The 18,806-nt window shown below is 42.0% G+C and overlaps 1 pseudogene; it reads right to left on the bottom strand.

Annotated features, from left to right (window-relative positions):
- Window positions 1-2,921: 2,921 nt before the first annotated feature.
- On the bottom strand, window positions 2,922-15,596 carry LOC140500452 (ferritin heavy chain-like; annotated as a pseudogene).
- Between the last annotated feature and the right edge of the window lie 3,210 nt (window positions 15,597-18,806).

The raw sequence follows: 18,806 nt of genomic DNA on the forward strand, positions 1-18,806 counted from the left end.
CCCTCTGTAATTTGACCACAATATTCCAACAAGTTTTCCTTCTGAGATCTCTTTGAGGAGGTGATGGGTAGATTCTTTCAATATGCATTTTACCCTCTGGTTCTGCAATATCAGGGTAGTTCTCCTTGATAATTTCTTGAAAGATGATGTCTAGACTCTTCCTTTGATCATGGATTTCAGGTAGTCCAATCACTTTTATATTATCTCTCCAGGATCTGTTTAACAGGTTGCTTGTTTTTCCAATGAGATATTTTACATTATTTATTATTTTTGAATTCTTTTGGTTTTGTTTTATATTTTCTTGATTTTTCATAATGTTATTAGCTTTCATCTGTTCCATTCTAATTTTTCAAGAATTATTTTCTTCAGGGAGATTTAGGACGTCCTTTTCCATTTGATCAATTCTGGTTTTTCAGGCAATCTTTCTTCATTTCCTTTTGGATGCCTTTTGCCATTTGTGCATTTTTAGGTATTATTTTCTTTAGTATTATTGGGGGCATGGTCTCCTTTGGCAAGCTGTTGACTCATTTTACATGATTTTCCTCCATTTTTCTCAATACTCTTCCCAATTTTTCCTCTACTTCCCTTACGTGATTGTCAAAATCTTTTTGAGGTCTTGCAGGGCCTGTGACCAATTTATATTTTTCTTGCAGGCTTTGGACGTAGGAGTTTTGACTTTGTTGTCTTCATCTGGTTGTACGTTTTGATCTTCTTTGTTACAAAAGTAGGATTCTGTGCTTTTTGATTTTGTTACTACATTACTCCAGTTATAAGATTTACTTTTTTGCTTACTTTGTAGGTGTATTCTTTTTACATGCTGATTCCCTTTATTACTACTACTACTACTACTACTACTACTACTACTACTACTACTACTACTACTACTACTATTACTAGTACTACTACTATTAATATTACTACTACTACTATGACTTCTACTACTATTACTACTACTACTTCTACTATTACTACTTCTACTACTATTACTACTACTACTGCTGCGGCTATTGCTGCTGCTGCTGCTACATCAGCTAGCATTTATATAGAGCATAAAGATTTGGAAGCACTTTTTGCATGTGAAATCATGGATCTTTTCAACATCTTTGTATGTTGGGGCATACTATTTCATTTCTGCAGATGAGCAACGTTAGACTAAGAAAGTTTAAGTGCCTTCATTGTGGTCACATCAATAATTGTCTGGGGAAGGATTTTGTACTCAAGTCATACTGACTCCAAATCTATCTCCCCATAAACTGCATCATCTCATGCTACCATTTATAGGTTTACTTTCCTTACAGATTTCCTCCTTGAACCACTCTTCCCTCCATGTTCTCTATTTCCTTTATGGGTTGATTCACTTTACTTTTTCAGCTTTTAAAAACTTGACAGTCACACCTAACTATTTTCTCTGAATTCTCCAAGCAGCAGAGAGCAGGCTCATCCAATTTTTCTCTTTCTTCTATTGTTACCATTGTCTTTCACTTTCTTTTTCTTATGTGATGTACTTTCTGCCTTTCCCTGAGTATTTTTCCTCCCCTTAGACACTTTTTCCCGAATGCTTCTCCAGCTGGAGACCTCATTGGATGGAGTCTACCTCTTCTTCCATCATCTCAAGTCAATCTTCAATTTTTCCTCCAATTTTCCTAAATTTAACCTCCCCAAATTCAGTCTCTGGCCTTCTTCACCCATCTATCTAAAGTCTTCCCTGTCTTCTTTTTATTCCTTTTATCTTTTTTATTTGCTAGTCTTTTCTGTCCTGCTCCATTGGAAGCTGGGTTCCTGGGGTTGTTGTGGTCACCATATTCCAGTTTATTGGTTGGAAATATTGTTTCCCATACCACTTGCTGCATCTGGAGAAACTCTTGAGTCATGCTCTCTAAAAAATGCTGCTGCTCTTAGATCAGTAACTGTCAAAGTGTTCCTGATTCAATTAGCAGACCTCTCACATGACCTGGGATTTTTCCTTCTCTCAGATGGAGGACATTGTATTTTCTTCCCATCTTCTGATTGCAGTAAAGGTTAGAATAACTCCCAAGCATTCTCATTAGTAGCAATTATTGTAGATGATGGAATGCATGCATACTGAAATGTTCAATGAAGTTTAACTAATACTATTTCTATTTACTAATGTGTAAAATCTTGCATTTGAAATTCTCCCAGAATTATCTACAGCATGACATGCTCAACCATATCTTCCTCCTTGTAACTGGACACCTGCTACACAAACCACCTGTCCCGCCTCAACACTGGTCCTGTTCACAGAGGACAGGATGTTGACAGCACAGGGAGCCCAATATTTCAATGAAATGAACAGTATGAGGTAGTATAGAGTATATAGCAGTTTGCTCATTAACACACAGATGAACAACTGGAATAATGATGAAGAATATTAGTGTGGAAAAAGTTATTCAAAAGATTTTGGTATGGACTTGAGCTTTCCACACATGCCTCTCAGTTGAGAAATAAAATCCCAGAGACAAAACCACCATGAAGTGGCCCTTTCTCAGTTCACAAGCTTTTCAACTTGGTAGAGGGTTCACATCTACTGAAACTTATTCTAATTAACCACCGAGCCCTTTGAATTTCATCCTCAAAAGATTAAGCCATGTTATTATTAAATAATATGGTTAAAGAATTTTGAAAATGTCAAAGTGACCTATAAATGCAACTTCAATCAACCCTAGTGGTGTAAGGTAGGAACACCATAGGAGGAATTTTTGATAAACTATTGCATAATATTACACTGTAGAGGTAAAAATGGATCATTTATTTAAAATAGAAAAACAGGCTCTAAATACATTAACACCAAAGCAGGTTTTAATACCCATGAGTCAACCAAGCTAGGGCACCAGAACTTCCCTCACATCCCTCTCACAGTCTCCCCTATCCCTTCTAACTTCCCCCCTACTCTCATCCCCAACCCTACCCCACCTCACCCCGCCACATACTGAAAGTTGTATTTGAGTCTAGCTGAGACCTAGGCCCCAGCTCTAGGGGAGCTCATGGTGGGGTCAAGAACTCACCCATCTGATGACCACCAAGGGTGTCCCACGTTGATGTCTGACGCACCTCAGATACACTGAGAGGGCAGAGGTGACTGTCACAACCACTCCCAACTGGAATGACTAAGGTCTTCCTGGACAAAAGGAAGGCTGTCCCAAACCAGGTGGGGAAACCAAATCAGTCCTGCTGCTTGAGTGCTAAACTCCTGGTCCTCACAGGAGGGGAGTGGGCCTCTCTAAGACCACAAAAGCCCTCTCCCTGCTGAGAGGTGACTGGCCATGCCTTGTACTTCCCCTGTAAATGGTGTGGTTATCCTCCTCCTCCTCCTCTTCCTACTCCTCCTGTCTTCCTGTTTTTCCTCCTTGCCATCTTTCTCTCCCTCATCTTTCTCTCCTCACCATATTCCTCTTCCCCCTTTTTTCCTCCACTTTTGCATCCTGTCCTCCTCTCTTTTCAGTTCCTGCTTTCTCCTTTTGTTTCTTGTTCCTTTGCCTTCCTTTCCTTATCTTTTTCTTCTTTCTTCACCTTTCTGTGCCTCTTTTTTTCTTTTCTGCCTCTTCTTTTTTTCTTTTCTGCCTCTTCCATTTTTTGTTTTTTGCTTTCTCTTCCCCATCATTCTTTAGTTATAGCATGGAGCCTAGCACAGGTAAACAAGAACTAAGTAAGTGTTTTATCTGTATATCTATTGAGATATCCCCATTCCACATCAATGACACTCAAGTCCCCACCAACCCTGGCTGCATCCATCATACCCACATACAAGGGTAGCACATGGATAAAAAATACTTATCTGAATACTCTTATTCAAGTGCATTTGAATGGATGATAATGGCTATGAGCAAAGTTAGAACCAAGTGACATATACCTCCTATCCCCAGTATAAGTGACTAGCCTCTAGCCAACAGTCTCTGGTCATTTGTGACCCTATTCACAAAATGTCAAAATATAATTGGAGGGAGGAGACAGAGTAATCCAGACTGGAACACTCAGGACTCTATAATAAGAAGCTCACATGCAAAGGACATTGGCCAGCAGGACTCCTGTTCAGACACTCTGATGCTAATGACAATACAATTGATCCTTTGTTCTCTACCTTCCTACAAGTATTTGAACTCTAGAGATAGGACTCAGGTTAAGCAAGGGAGTACCTCAGTGATTAAAGCCTCATGAAATTCACACAACATGGCCCTATTCTTCCTTCACCTGCCTTGTCCACAACTGGCTGTATCTGAAATCAATTGTTATTTAGTAGGGATGACCTCTGGATACTAGTCTCTGTTGACAGCAGCAAAGGAATGGAGAGCAGGGTGACTCAATGTTCAGTCACCATTTTCCTATCAAAGACTCGTTAAAAATTCGTGTAATCTCCAAAGGAAACTAGGACCTCTCAAACCAGCCATTTAGTCTGAATTTCACCCTTTCTAAAGGAACCAATGCAGGCTTGCTTTAAAGAGGTGGCTTCCCTAGGACACTCATGTTTGCTCACAATGATATTAATTTCACATTCTTCACAAACTGGAATCAAGGACAAAGTATTTCTGAATGATGCTAATCCAATAAACAAACAAATAAGAAAAGAGGATTTAATTTATGAAAGTTCACTTTACCAAAAATAAGTTACCATTGATACAGGACTTAAAAGTTTGCAAGCCACACTGTATCTCATTTGATGTTCATCAGAGCCCTGTGAGGTAGGTGCGGTTATTGTCCCTGTTTTAAACACCAAGAAACTGAAGGGAAGTGATTTGTCTAGGGTAACTCATTTAGTAAATGTCTGAGGCAGCATTTGAACTCAGATCTTTCTGGCTCTAGGCTCAGCACCCTTACCCTTGGGGCAACCTTGCTACCATGCCTTCAGTTCCAGAAAAGCAGCTCTGGATTTTGACAATATCCTCACATGTTATTTATCCTCTTTCCTCCATTTTTCGGACCCTTCTCCCTGCTCTAACCTAGCCTTATCATATCAAAATTTACCAGGTCTCTGTCCCATTCACATCATTCCCTATTCCCCTAAGGGACAACCAGAAATCAGAGAAACTCAACTAAGCTCCAAGTGTTAATGTACTCACCCCTTCCCCAGACAAGCTTGCATATTAACAGGGTCTTCCAGAAACAAAATCCACTTACCTTAGGGAATCAATTGTAGAGAGTTTTCAGCTCCACACAAAGAAAGGAATGTCCAATAATGAAGACTGTCCAAAATGCAATGGGATTGGTCAGTTCATTCTGGGTGCTCTTCACCATCCTGGGGATCTTCAAAGATTTGAGATAAGCATTGATTGGGGGTATTGAGTTGTCTTTATTTTTTTTTTTCATTAGTACCCAGTCTCTTTTTTGGGATACAAAGAGTGCCATTTTTCGTACAGATTACGGTCAGATAACCAAAATAGACGTACACTGAAAAACAGGAGGACTCTTGCCCACAGTTCCCAGGTGTGGGGGAAGCCAGGTGTGGCTTAGCTCTCACTGTCACTGTCTCCAAGAGTGTGCTTGTCAAAAAGACATTTCTCCTTGCCAGAATTTGGTGTTCCCATTTTGCACACGTTGGTTACTGTGATCACCCACTTGTTTGATGGGCTTTACCTGTTCATCCAGGTAGTGAGTTTGGATGAAATCACATAAACGGGGCCATTCTTGTCAGTTTGCAGCTTGTCCAATTCCGGTAATGACTGATTGACATTTTTTTCCCAGGTCAGAACACACTCCATTGCATTCAACCCATTCTTCCAGTCTTCTAGGGCCGGTTTCTTGATTTCTTGCAGGAAGATGTGGCTGCAGGGTTGCTTCTGGAGTTTCATCAGCTTCCCAGCATGCTCCCTCTCCTCGTGGGACTGGTGGAGAAAGTACTTGGCAAAGTTCTTCAACGCTACATTATCTTGGTCAAAGTAGTAAGACATGGACATGTAGACATAGGAAGCATAGAGCTACAGGTTGCTGTAGCGGTTGATGGCGGCCTCTGAGTCCTGGCGGTAGTTCTGCTGCACCTGAGAGGGGTTCGATGTGGTCATGTCAGTGGTGGAGAGTGTGCAGATGTTGGGGCTGAGGCTGTGGAGGTGCTGGGGTCAGCAGAGGTGGGGCCGGGGTAGGTAGTGACTTGAGCTGCGTCTGCTGAGTGAACTGGGGGACAGAGGAAGTGTTAGTTAGTGGAGGTGAAGGTTGACAGGTGGCTAAGGGCCGCTCTGGCCAGGAATCTGAGCAGCGGGTTCCGTACAAGCCCTGTTGAAGAAGTACACCTCAGCAACTCCCCTTCCTTTCCCTTCTGGCCCATTGGGAATATGGTTGAAGAGTCTCTTTGCTGATGAGTTATATGAACTATTTCGGAGGAACTTTGGGTTTCCCTTCCAATAATGATTGTGTGACTCTGGAAAAAGACAAGCTTGAAATCGTTTAGCTGGCCAACAGGAGCATGGATTTTGAATTGAGGGATCTTGCAGCATGTCTTGAACCTCACAGGACATTGGAAGCCATGCATTTAGGCTTAAGCCAATCCTTGGTGTAAAGCTTTAGAAATGGCTGATATTGTTTCTGTGATTAAATGCCTGTTCTAGATAAAACTTAATACTTAGGAAAACAGATAAAAATTCAGTTGTTAGGGTGTTAGCACAATAGCTAACCCTGGAAAATAGCATTGTTGCAGTCAATATGAAAGCAAGACTTGCATGAACAGGTGTATTTAGTTGCAAAGAGTCTCTCTGGAATCTGTTTCCATTTGGAGCAGGAGGATACCTTTGGAAGAGGGATTCTTTTTTTACAGTGACGTTCCTGGAAGTGGGGATTTTTACAAGGATGCTCTTGGAAGAAGGTTTTCTTTTGGTTTGTGTGCTTTTCTTGGTGTTTTTTTTTTTGTTTTTTTGTTTTTTTTTAAGGAATGCTAAGTTCTAAACTCAGGGAAAATATTTTAATTGAACATTTGGTGTAATGGAAGGGAGAAAAGAGAGAAAGGGAGCGAGAAACACTTTGGAGATCATATAGTAAAAAGGTAGTAAACGTTGAATTTGCTTATGAAATGGAACCTCGGAAACACTAACAAATAAGAGCTTCAGGAGACCTTTCACTGAGTAATCTCTTCTCATCTATGTTCTTTGTGTTCCAGGCACATTGGCAATGTCCTCTGCCTGGAGGAGCCTGGAGAGTCTGCTGGCAACCTTGCTGTTCCTGGCATCAGGAGAGGGTGCAGGGACTATACTCAGGGAGATGTTTTGGCTTCTTATTTTCAGTCTCCCTCTAGTCCCTCGGTTTCACCGAGGGGTGGAAGTAGCCTGTGGCAACCTGCTCTGTGTAAATGCCATCCAGGGTTTTCACTTCTCAGACCCCAGTGTAAGACTTGGACTTGTGATCCCAGTAGCCCAATTCACTGAAGGTTGGAGACTGGCCCCAGCTGACAGTACTCTCATCTGCAGCCAGGAGAATACCACTCTTCCCACAAGCTAAGCTTCTAATGGTCTAGCCACAGAGGTACTGAAGAGCTTTGGGATACATGGTGCACTCCTGAGAAGTGTTGATAGCTCCCCAGAAAAACAGGCCACCAACTTCATTGAAGGTGAAGGATCAGGTGTAGCTGGTATAGATGGTACAGATTTGCCTGGCTCCAGGACTTGGGAAATCAAAGAGCTTCAGCAGTTGAGGGATCATCTCATCCTTCTGTCCTGCATGGCCCAGCCAGGCATCCCCTCGAAACCCTCAAGAGAAAGCACCTGTCTGAGAATCCAAAACAGCGTGTGATTGGAGCCATAGGCAACATCTCAGAAAACGAAATTGGTGACTGGCAAAATCTGTCCATTTTTTTGTCTTTTCAATGAAAATGGCATCTCAACAAGGGACCAGCTCATAGTCATATTTTGTCCTCTGAGGTCAGGCATGAATTTCCCTTTGGAATTGTGTCCTAGCTGACCATACTGAGAGCACCCAAAGGGTAGAGGTTTCCTTTGCAATCCATTCTCATGCTGAATTCAACCCCACAAGTCTTTTTGGTATTTGGCTGGTCATTGGACATTATCAGTGCAGGGCTGGGGATGGCATTGGTCTGATTGCCAAGGCCAAGTTTTCACATCTTGTTCTCTCTAAATGCAAACCCAGAGCCAGTTTCTGTCAAAGTTAGAATTTGGTTCTTCCCACAGCCAGCAGATACCATCACTTCCTTGCTGAGGACTTCCATGAGTTTGGGGACTTCCATTCTCTTGGTATCACCATGTCCCAGCTGCCCCTTCTCATTTCGATCCGAGCTCCACAGCTCTCTTTCTGTGGTGATGAGGAGACTGTGACCAGAACAGGGGTCAGAGACCACCATCCAAACCTGGATTCTGGACAGTCATTTCTGTGTGGCCCCCACAAGTTCTGCCTCAGAGTGCTGTAAGCAGCTTGCTGTTTAGTCACTTCCTTCTGACCAGTGTGGTCCCAGTTGCTCACCCCCAAAATCCAAAGCTGCCCTCTGTACTTAGAACCTTCAGAATTGGGGAGGAGATGATGGGGAGGATGAAAAAGCTTTGGTCCCCTGTACCTCTGCCCCGGCCCCACAGTCATGAACCTCTCCTTGTTGTGATGTGGATCTGTGGTGACACAGCAGAATTTTTACAAGGATGCTGAAGATTCTTGGAGGAGGAGGTTAAAGCAGGGGAAGAGAGTGACATGGCGTTTGCCATCCCAACAGAAGTCTCCTCGATTTTATGACCTGTGAGAATCCTCCTCTCCTCTTGCTGAGGCCAGGAGAATAACACCCAGGCAGTGAACTGACTCAGTTCCCAGACGTCCCCCATGCCTGATGACCCTAGCTTGAGACGTGGTTGTACCACCTTCCTTCTGTCCAGGAACACCCCGCCACCCCAGTTGGGAGTAGTGGAGATAGAAGCCCCAGTCCCTCCGTGCATATGAGGTGATCAACAAAGGTGAGCCAGACAGCAAGGTAAGCCCCCTTTAGTGGTCAGCAGAGGAGCAAGTTATTACCCTTCCATGTTCCCCTGCAGCTGAGGGTTGAGACGGGGCTAGACTCATAGCCTTCAGTACCTGCAGATTGAGAGAAGCTTTGGTCTTTTCCCTTGGGACATGGGCATTGAAAGGTCTTGGTGTTAATGTGTTTTCCTGGATTTACCCTATTACCTAGCTCTTTCAATTCCTAGATTATTTATACACCTATCCATATCTATATCCATATCCCTATCTACATCTAATCTATATCTGTATCGCTATCTTCATATCTATATTCATATCCACATCTATTATGTGTTCTTATCAATATACCTGTCTAATCTCCATATATTTCTATTTCCATATCTATAGCCAATCTGTATCAGTACCTATATTTATCTATACTTATATTCATGTCCATATCTATGTCTTATCTCTATCTTTACCTATGGAGGTATATTAGGTTATGTATATTCATATCCATATTTATATCTGAGTCCCTATCTATATCCCTGTCTACTCTGTACATGTTCCTATTTCCATATCCATAAGTATATCACATCTCTATCTGTATCTATGTTCGTATCAATATCCATATCTGTATCTGCATCTATCTATATTATATTTCTATGTGTATCTACAAATCTAATTTCTCTTCCATAGGTTGGGCCTCTCAAGTACTTAGAGTTATTCTGTTACTCCTTGGTCCTATCTTGCCAGGAGAAACAATGTAACCACTTGTTCAACCAATCTCAAGCTGGCCTGTGCTCCAAGCTCTTTATTATGGAAATTAACCATGTCTCGATACTTTCCTGCCCATCAACGTCCTTCCGAAATTTGGGGCTCAGAACCAACGCTAGAGTGTAATTCGGCTTTGACCACAGGACAATCACTTCCTTATTCCAGAAGCTTTAACTCTCCTGACATTACAAGTTCACTAATACTCTCAGATCTTTTTCCAGGGAAACTGCTGATTATATAGGACCTCAAAACTTTATTTCTCACACACAAGTTTTAGACTTACAATGTTTAATCTTATTAGATTTAGCACAATATTCGAAGTCATTCATGATCTTTTCCATTCTTTTTTTCTTTGAAAAAAAATCAAAATAGTACTTGTTCTTCTCCAGGCCTTCCTTTGCTAAACAGTCTTGTGAATATCACCAGGAGAGGGTCATCAATCTCACCGAGCACTTCCGTCTGTGCCCAGGGATGTCATTTTCTTAGGCTCCATGACTGGAATTCATCAAGGACATCTCTGATCTCCTCACTTAATTTGCTAATGAAATAAATTTATATGAATTCATGAATATATAGTATATATTTTCTGAAAGGCCTCTATTTCATTGAATATATATTCTCCCTCTTGAAATAGTATACTCCGTTTTGCTGGGTAGGTGAGTTTGAAGCCTAGAGTTCCTTTGACCTCTGGAATATCCTATTCCAGTATTGTGGAAATACAATCAGGACAACACAAGATCTGGCAGCTTGCACATTATATCATCTCTGCTAACTCTTCTGTTTTCCTGTTTGTATTTCCACAATACACAAATTATTTCTTTCTTACAGCTTGCAGTATTTTTCCCTTGATCTGGGAAGTCTGAAATTTGACTACAATATTCCTAGGAGTTTTTCTTTTGGAATCTCGTTCACAAGGTGATGTGAAGATTCTTTCAATATCTATTTTACCCTCTGGCTCTAGAATACCAGGGCAGTTCTCCTTGATAATTTCTTGAAAGATGGTGTCTAAGTTCTTTTTCTCATCATGGCTTTCAGGCACTCTAAAAAATTTCAAATTGTCTCTCCTGGATGTATTTTATAGGTTGTTTGTTTTTCCAGTGAGATATTTCACATTGTTTTCTACTTTTTCATTCTTTTGATTTTATTTTACAATTTCATGACATTTTATAAAGTCATTAGCTTCCATCTGCTCCATTCTAATTTTTAAGGAATTATTTTCGTGAGGGAGCTTTTGGACCTCCTTTTCCACATGGCCAACACTGGTTTTTCAGGCAGTCTTCTCTTCATTTGTTTTTTGGATGTCTTTTGACATTTGAGTGTTTTAAGGTGTTATTTTCTTCAGTATTTTTTGGGTGGGGTTTCTTTTAGGAAGCTATTGACTCATTTTACATGATTTTCTTACATCATGATCATTTCTCTTCCCAATTCTTCCTCTACTTCTCTTACTTGATTTTCAAAATCCTTTCTGAGGTCATCCAGGACCTTTGACCAATTCCTATTTTTCTTGCAGGCTTTGGAAGTAGGAGTTTTGACGTTGTCATCTTCTGGTTGTGTGTTTGATCTTCCTTGTTACAGAGTGAGACTCTGTCCTTCTTGGTTTTATTACTGCATCACTCCAGTTATAAGGTTCACTTTTTTGCTGACTTTATAGGCTTATTCCTTTTACATGTTTATTCCCTTTCTACCTTCTACTGACTGCTGCTGCTACTACTACTATTGCTATTACTACTACTACTACCACTACTACTAATACTACTCTTATTACTACTACTACTACTACTATTACTACCACCACCACTACCACTACTACTATTACTACTACTACTACTACTACTACTACTACAGCTAGTATTAATATAGAGCACTAAGATTTGCATGCACTTTATATATGTTAAATCAATCAATCCTTTCTACATCTCTGTAAGGTAGGAGCTATTATTTTGCTTTTTCAGATGAGGAAATAGGGACAAAGAAAGTTTAACTGACTTGATGATGGGCAGGTCATCAATCATTTGCTGGGGCAGGATTTTTACTCAGGTCCTACTGACTCCAAATCTAGTACCCTATCCACTGTATCCCCTCATCCCATCCTTCATAGGTTTTCTTTCTTACAGATTTACTTCATTTACAACTCTTCACTCCATGTTCTCTATTTCCTTTACGGTTTGATTCACTTTACTTTTTGACCTCTTAAAAACTTGATAGGCCTACCAAACTCTTTTCTCTGAGTTGTCTAAGCAGCAGATAGGCAGACTTATCTAATTTTTCTCTTTCTTCTATCCTTACCAATATGTTTCATTTTCCTTTTCTTATTTGCTATAACTTCTGCATTTTCTTGAGTTTTCTTCCTCCCTTCCAAGATTTTTTTCTGGATTCTTCTTCATCTAGAGGTCTCATAAAATGGAGTCCACTTCTTCTTCCATCAGCTCAAGTCAGTCTTCAATTGTTCCTCAAATTTTCCTAAATTTCTCTTCCCCAAATCCAGTCTCTGCCCTTCTTCACTCATTCATCTAAAGTCTTCTCTATCCTTTTATTCAATTTTTTTCATTTTCTAGTCTTTTCTGATGTGCCCCTTTCAGGATCATGGTGTTGTTGTGATCACGATATTACAGACTGTTGGGTGGAAAGGTTGTTTGCCATCACCACTTGCTGCACCTAGAGTAACTCCTCAGTCATGCTCTCTAAAGAATGCTGCTGCTCCTAAATCTAGAATTGTCAAGGTGATTCTGTTTCAATTAGCAGACCTTTCATGTGACCTGGGATTTTTATTTCTCCTGGAAGGATTCAATGTATTTTCTTGCCATCTTCTGATTGCAGTAAAGGGTAGAATAACTCCCTAGCATTCTCATTAGTAGCAATGATTGTAGGTGATGGAATGCATACATCCCCAAATGTTTAATAAAGTTTAACTAATACTATTTTTATTTACTGATATGTCTCAGCTTGCATTTGACATTCTCCTCCAAATGTCTGCACCATGACTTGGTCAACCACATCTTCCTCCTAGTGATTGGATACCTGCAATGCAAATCAGCAGTCCAGCCCCAGCACTGGCCCTCTTTACAGAAGACAGGATCTGCAAAGCACAGGGAGCCCAATATTTAAATGAAATGAACAATATTATACGAACAACTTTCATGTTGACACACAGTAAAACAACTATTATAATGAAGAATATTAGTATGAAAAAAGTATTCACACCATTTTGACTATGGACTAGATCTTTCCACACATTCTTATCAATTGTGAAATAAAATCCCAGAGAAAAAACCTCACCATGAAATGCCACTTAGCAGCTCACAAGATCTTCTACTTGATTGAGGGTTCAAATCTACTGAAATTTATTCTAATGAACCCCCAGACCCTTTGAGTTTCTTCCTGAAAAGATTAAGCCATGTTTACTATTGAATAATATCTGCAAACGATTTTGAAAATTTCAAAGGTACATGTAAATGTAACTTTATTCAACACAAGTAGGGTAAGGGAGGGACAGCATGTGAGGTAGTTTTTATAATCAGTTGTATAACATTGCACTGTAGAGGTGAAAATGGATCATTTCTTTCAAAGAGAAAAACAAGGTATGAAGATATTAACACCAAATCAGGTTTCAATGCCCATAAGTCAACCAAGCTAGGACTCCAGAACTTCCCTCATATCCCCCTCACATATCTCCCTTATCCCTTCTAACTTTCCTGCTACTCTCATCACCAACCTTGCCCACCTCCCCCATGGACTGAAAGTTGTTTGTGAGTCTAGCTGAGACCTAGGCCCCAGCTCTAGGGAGCTCATGGTGGGGTCAATAACTCACCCATCTGATGACCACCAAGGGTGTCCCACGTTGATGTCTGACGCACCTCAGATACACTGAGAGGGCAGAGGCGACTGTCACAACCACTCCCAACTGGAATGACTAAGGTCTTCCTGGACAAAAGGAAGGCTGTCCCAAACCAGGTGGGGAAACCTCCAGAAACCAAATCAGTCCTGCTGCTTGAGTGCTAAAGGCCTGGTCCCAACAGGAGAGGAGGGGGCTCTCAAAGGCCACAAACCCCTCCCCCTGCTGGGAGGTGACTGGCCATGCCTTCTTCTTTCCCTGTAAATGGTGTGGTTGTCCTCCTCCTCCTCTTCCTTCTCCTCCTGTCTTCCTGCTTTTACTCCTCCATGTCCTCCTCTCCCTCATCTTTCTCTCCTCACCATATTCCTCTTCTTCTTCTCCCTTTTCTCCTCCACTTTTGCATCCTTTCCTCCTCTTTGCATTTTCTCCTATCTCCTTCCTTTCCTTTTCTTTCGCCTTCTTTTCCTTATCTTCTTCTTTCTTGACTTTTTGTGCCTCTTCCTTTTTTCGTTTCGGTCTCTTCTTTTTTCTTTTCTCCTTTCTCTTCCCCATGAGTCTTGAGTAATAGCATGGAGCCTAGCACAGGTAAACAAGAACTTTGTTTTATCCATGTCTGTATTGAGATGTCCCCATTCCCCATCAGCAACACTCAACTCCCCACCTAGTCACGTGGATAAAAAAATGCTTACCTGAGTAGTCGTATTCCAGTGCAGTTGAATGGATGAGAATGGGTATTACCAAAATTAGGACTAAGTGATACATACCCTCTAGCCCCAGTATAAGTGATTGGCCTCTAGCCAACAGTCTCTGCTCATTTGTGAACCTGTTCACAAAATATCAAAACATAACTGGAGGGAGCAGACAGATTAATCCAGACTGGAAAACTCAGGGCTCTGGATTAAGAAGCTCTCCTCTACAGGACATTGGTCAGCAGGACCCCTGTTAATATACCCTGAGACTAATTAAAAAAGCCATTGATTCCTTCTTCTCCACCTTCCTTCAAGCCTTTGAACCCTAGAGATAGGACTCAGGTTAAGAAAGGGAGCAGCTCAGGGATTAAAAACTGATGAAAGCCACACAACATGGCCCCATTCTTCCTTCATTTTACCAGTCCAGAACTGGCTGCATCTGATATCAGTTGTTAGTTGGGATGGCCTTCAGGTAATAGCCTCTACTGACAGCAGCAAATGACTGGAGAGCAGGTGACTCATTGTTCAGTCACCGTTTTCTTATCAAAGACCCCCTAAATTTTCCTGTAAACTCTAAAGGAAACTAGGACTTCACAAACCAGCCATATAGCACAAAATTCGTCCTTTCTAAAGGAACCAATGCAGGGTTTCTTTAAGCAGTTGGTTTCCCTAGTACACTCTGTTTGCTCCCAAAGGTTTTAATTTAGAATTCTTCATGAACTGAAAGCAAGGGTAAAGTATTTCTGAATGATGTTAGTATGACAAATAAGCTAATTAGAAAAGAGGAATTAATTTAAGAAATTTCTTTTTATGTACAGAAAATATTTCACCATTTACATAGGGCTTAAAGGTTTGAGAGCTCACTCTACATGTTGTCTCACTTGATGTTCATAAGAGCCCTGGGAGGTAGGTGCAATTATTGTTCCTGTTTTACACACAAGGAAACTGAAGTGAAGTGATTTGTCCAGGGTAGCCCAGCTAGTAAATGTCAAGTAGGATTTGAACTCAGGTTTTCCTGACTCTAGGCTCAGCACCCTTACCTGCTGGACCATAGCTACCATGCTTTCATTTCCAAAAGCAGAGCTCTGAATTTTCACAATATCTTCAGAGGGTATTTATGCTCTTTCTTCCCTTTTCCTTCCCCTTCTCCCTGCCTCTGACCTAGCCTTACCATACCAATATTTTGCAGGCCTATGTCCCATTCACTGCCTTCCCTCTTCCCCTAAGGGACAACCAGAACCAGAGAAACTCAGCTAAGGTCCAAGTGTAAATGAATTCACCCCTTCCCCAGACATGCTTGCATATGACCAGGGTCTTCCAGAAATAAAATCCACTTACCTTACGAAAGAAATTGTAGAGTTTTCAGTTCCATGCAAAGAAAATATTTTCTAATAACGAGGACTGTGGAAAATGCAATGGGATTCCTCAGGTTTTCATAGAGGATCTTCACCATAGTGGTGATCTTCAAACGTTCGAGATTACTATTGACTGGCAGTATTGGTTTGTTTTTCGGTTTTTTTTTTTCATCACGATCAGGTCAGTTTATTGGGATGTAAATTGTAGTAATTTTTTGGTACAGATTATGATCAGATAACCAAAATATGTATGCACTGAAAGGCAGTAGGAGTCATGCCAACAGTTCCCAGAGGTGGGGAAGCCAGGTGTGGCTTAGCTCTCCTAGTCACTGTCTCCAAGGGTGTGGTTGTCAAAAAGATATTCTGTCAGGCCAGAATTGGGGGCCCCCATTTCACCCAGGTTGGTAACATGATCTCCCAGTTGTGTGATGGACTTTAACTATTCATCCAGGTAGTGAGTTTCAATAAAATCTCATAAATGGGGGCATTCTTGTCATTTGCCAGCTTGAGTAGTTCCAGTAACTACTGACTAACATTTTTTTTCCAAAGGCAGAGCACACACACTCCATTGCATGTAACCCACTTTCCCATTGTTCTGGGGATGGTTTCTTGATGTCTTGCAGGAAAATACTGTCATTGGACTTGTTCTGGAGTTTCATCAGCTTCTCAGAGTGCTCCCTCTCCTCCTGGAACTGGTGGAGGAAGTACTTGGCAAAGTTCTTCAACGCTGCATCATCACCTTCGAAGTAATAAGACATGGACATATAGACGTAGGAGGCGTAGAGCTCCAGGTTGATCTGGCCGTTGATGGCGGCCTCCGTGTCCTCGTGGTAAGTATGCTGTACCTGAGAGGGGGTCGATGTTGTCATGATGGAGGTGGAGGCTGGGCAAGGAGTGGAGCTGAGGTTGGGGCTGCGGTGGAGGGGGAGGAGGCGGGCGGCCAGGTGTGTCTGACAGGTGGCTGGTGCGTGAATGGAGGACAGACCAAGTGCTGATTAGTGGAGATGAAGGTGGAGAGGTCGGGAAGGGCGGCTCTGGCCCGGAATCAAACAGTGAGTGCGATTCAAGCGCTGTTTTAGTAGGGAACCTCAGCCATTCCCCTTCCCTGCGCTTCTCACCAATTGAGGGTCTTGTTCAAAAGTCTCTTTGTTGATGAGTTACATGAATTAGTTCGCAGGAATCTGGGTTTTCCTTCCAATATTGATTGTGACACCCGAAAAATAACAGGTTGAAATCGTTTAGCTGGCAGAGAGGAGCATGGATTTTGAGTTCAGCTGTCTTTCAAGATCCCTTAAACCTCTCAGGATATTGGCAGCCATGGATTCTGGCGTAAGTCAGTTCTGGGTTTTAACGCTTTGGAAAAGGCTTAGTACGTTCTTCATATGACATAATACCTGTTCTGGATAAAACTGACTACTTAGGAAACTACATCAAAACTCAGTTGTTAGGCTGTTAGCACAACAGCTAGCCCTGCCATATGTCATTGCTGCAGTCGATATGAAAGCAAATCTTGTATGTATAGATGTATTTACTTGCAAGGAGCCTCTCCGGAATCTGTTTCCACTTGGAGCAGGAGGATGCTTTTGCAAGAGGGAGTCTTTTTTTTTTTTTTTTTTTTATAATGACGTTCTTGAAAGCAGGGATTTTTAAAAGGGTGCTCTTGGGAGAAGGAGGTTTTTTTCTTTTACTTCGTTTTGTTTTTTTAAGAATCCTAAAAGCAAATATTTTAATTGAACTTTTGGCTTAGGGAAAGGGAGAAAAGAGAGAAAATGGGCAAGAAATGCTTTGAAAATGCTAGAGTAAAAAGGTAGTTGACTGTGAATTTGCCTATAAAAGGGAACCTGGGAAGACTAACTAATAGGAACTTCAGGCTACCTTTCACTGAGAAATTTCTTCTTGCCTTCTTTGTGCTCTGGGGCACATTGCCAATGTCAACTGCCTGGAGGGGCCTGGAGAGACTACTGGCAGCCTTGCTGCCCCTAGCATCAGGAGAGTGTGGGGGATTATACTCAGGGATTTTTTGTTTCTTTTCATTTTCTGTCTTGTTCTGCTCCCTGGCATTGATCAAGGAGTGTGAGTAGCCTATGGCAACCTCCTCTGTGGAAACGCCATCCAGGGTTTTCACTTCTTGGGCTGTGGTGGAAGACTTGGGCAATTCACTTTAGGTTGGAGCCAGTCCCCAGTTGATGGTGCTGTCATCTGCAGCCACGATAATACAGCTCTTCCCACAAGCAAAGCTTCTAATGGTCTAGCCACAGAGGTCCTGTAACAGCTTTGGGATACATGGTGGACACCCAAGAAGTGTTGGTAGCACCCCAGAAAACCTGGCCACCCACTTCACCGAAGGTGAAGGAGCAGATGTAGCTAGCGTAGATTTGCCTGACCCCCTGGCCTTTGAAATCAAAGTGCTTCACCAGTTGAGGGACCATCACATCCTTCTGCTCTGTGTGGCCCAGCTGGCCATCCCCTCCAAATCCCTAAGGGAAAACACGTTTCTGAGAGTCTACACCCAGCATGTGATTGGTGCCATAGGCAACATCTCAGACAACGACATTGGGGACTGGCAAAATTGATCCACCTTTTGTCTTTTCAATGAAGATGGCAACTCGGCAGAGGACCAGCTCATAGTCATATTCTGTCCTCTGAGGCCAGGCAATGAATTACCTGTCAGAATTGTATCCCAGCTGAGTATATTCAGGGCACCCAAAGGAGTAGAGGTTTCCTTTCCAGTACATTATGATGCTGAATTCAATCTCGCAATTCACTTTGGTTTTTGGCTGAGCATTGTACATTATTTAGAGAGGGCTGGGGATCACATTGGTGTGGTTGCCAAGGCCAAGTTTCCCCATCTTATTCTCTCCAAATGCATACATGAAGCCAGTAAAGCCAGAGTGTGGTTCCTCCCACAGCCAACAGACAAGATCACTTCCTTGCTGAGGACTTCCATAACTTTAGGGGCTTCCATTATCTTGGTATCATCCTGTCAAATTCTCATTTCAACCCCAGCTCCATAGCTTTCCTTCCGAAGTGAGGAGGATACTGCAAGTGGCACAGGGGTCAGAGACATTCATCCCCACATAGACCCCTGACAGACAGCCATTTCTGTGGGACACCCACAAGTTCTGCCCCAGATTGCTGTAAGCAGTTTTCTGTTTAGTCTCTTCCTTCTGACCAATGAGGTCCAAGTTGGTTGTTCCCAAAATCAAAAGCTACCCTCTGCACTTAGGGCCTGGGTTGGGGTTGGGAATAATGGGGAGAGGAAAAGGGCCTGGGTCCCCCGCCTCT

The sequence above is a fragment of the Notamacropus eugenii genome, chromosome 4 (assembly GCF_028372415.1).
Source record: "Notamacropus eugenii isolate mMacEug1 chromosome 4, mMacEug1.pri_v2, whole genome shotgun sequence".
In the NCBI taxonomy this organism is placed as follows: domain Eukaryota; kingdom Metazoa; phylum Chordata; class Mammalia; order Diprotodontia; family Macropodidae; genus Notamacropus; species Notamacropus eugenii.